We start from the raw sequence: 2,386 nt of genomic DNA on the forward strand, positions 1-2,386 counted from the left end.
ACCCCCAAAGACACACACACACACATACATACATACATATACACACACACACACACACACACACACACACACACAGCACGCGCCTTTGTTTTTGTCTTGCTATAGTTGTGAGGACCCCACGTCCTCACAGTGATAGGACGACATGACGTTTTGCTCAAGTGAGGATATTTTTCTGGTCCTCACTTGTTTTAACCACAAAAAAACTAAAATTCGGATGCTGAGGTTACAGTTAGTGTTTAGCTGTGGGTGTATTTTACTTGGCATATAGTAATACGACACTCGATTGAAATCTATGGGAGTCCTCACAAGGATAGCAAGACAACGACATATACAGACACAAACATACTACACACGACCCGGACCACACCGCCTCAATTTGCATACTTTTTTGTTTGTTTGTTTGAGAATAATAACAACAGAATAGCAAAGCTCAACATTCACACCTCAGACTGAAATTCTGTATGACATCATAACAGAGGAAAAAAGAAAAGACGAAAAAGATAAGAAAACACAAAAAAACAAAGATGACGTCACATCCATGCATAGATGACAGCTAACAAAACGCTTTTGTTTCCCTGTGATAGATTACTTTTGGTACTACACAGATTCTAATACTGCTCTTGAAATATGTTATTTTTTATTTAATTGTCAAAATATGATCATAAAAACAAAGTTTCAAATTCAGTTCCATCACTGTGCGTGTTTTATACAGAACTGGAAGCCTGGGTTACTTCCCTTAAGATGCCAAATGATAACAAAAGCAGTACTTTTCTCAAACATCGTGAGCTTTGCGACATATTTTGAAACCCTCAGTATCTGATTATCGTGAAATGGGGTTATTTTTTGTCTGTTTAATGTATTGTCTTTCACTGCGTGTATTTGTTTTAGATGATTTTCCTGCTGTTGATTTATCGCACTTATAATGCTACAGTGAAATGCTTTTAATTGTAATCAGCTGAAAAAGGCAAAAAAAGAAGACAAACAAAGCTTTACCCTCTCTGCTGTGTTATTATTGGGTCATTGTGCTTGAGTATTGAAGATCTACATTTTACAGAGTATTCTTAAAATTGAATACTCATTTACATTATCAGCAGAAAAAAAGTCATACAGTTCACTCTCAGAAATAAAGGTAGTAAACTGTCACTGAGGCAGGACCCCTCTAGTCACTGTCGTGGTTCCCTCAAGGGTACATCTCAGTACCTTTAGTCAGAGAACATAACTGAACCGTAATCCACTGAAATTATTTCTAAGCTGTAGTGACTCCACACACCCTGTCTCGCCACCAGGCCTTTATTTTATCGTTCTGTTTTTAAATATTAGGTTATGAAAAGGTACAAATACATATTTTAACCTGGAAAAGGTTATTTAAGGTTGACCTCTTGTACCTTTGAGGGAACACTTGTACCTTTGAGGGAACATGGTTGGTAACTTGATAAACAAAAAATGTACCTGCACAGAACCTTTATTTCTAACAGTGTACTTCTAAGGACACAAATTTCAAAGACTACGAGTTTTCTCTTTTTCTTGACAATCAGTCGAGTTCCAGAATTTTCCTGGAAAATTCATATCAGTATAAAATTATACTGCACACAGTTGCTAATTTCCCGTATAGAAGTGACACTGATTCACTATTGACTTAGCACTAAAGTACTTTTTTTTACAACATTGATTACTCAGTAGGGAGTATAAGTCACTGAAATCTACAACAGAACTATAGCTACTTTATCTACTTAAAACTAGCAGCGAACCTACATGTGATCTCCAGGTTTTTATATATATATATATATATATATATATATATATATATATATATATATATATATATATATGCTCAACTGGTACTAAGGGGCCCAAAGTGTGCCAAGAAAATATCCCCCATACCATTACACCACCACCAACAGCCTGAACTGTTGATACAGCGCAGGATGGATTCATGCTTTCACATTGTTTACATCAAATTCTGACCCGACCATCTGAATGTCACAGCTGAAATGGAGACTTGTCAGACCAGGCAACATTTTCATTCAGTGAGTCTGTGCAAATTGCAGTCTCAGTTTCCTGTTCTTAGCTGACAGGAGTGGTTGTAACAAGTGGTTATTTGAGTTACTGTTGCCTTTCTATCATTTCAAACCAATCTGCCCATCCTCCTCTGACCTCTCACATCAACAAGGCATTTTCGTCCACACAACTGACCGCTCACTGGATATTTTCTCTTTTTCGGACCATTCTCTGTAGAGATGGTTGTGTGTGAAAATCCCAGTAGATCAGCAGTTTCTGAAATACTCACACCAACCCGTCTGGCACCAACAACCATGCCACGTTCAAAGTCACTTAAATCACCTTTCTTCCCCATTCTGATGCTCGGTCTGCACTTCAGCAAGTTATC

Source organism: Pygocentrus nattereri, chromosome 14 (assembly GCF_015220715.1).
Source record: "Pygocentrus nattereri isolate fPygNat1 chromosome 14, fPygNat1.pri, whole genome shotgun sequence".
Classification (NCBI taxonomy): Eukaryota; Metazoa; Chordata; class Actinopteri; order Characiformes; family Serrasalmidae; genus Pygocentrus; species Pygocentrus nattereri.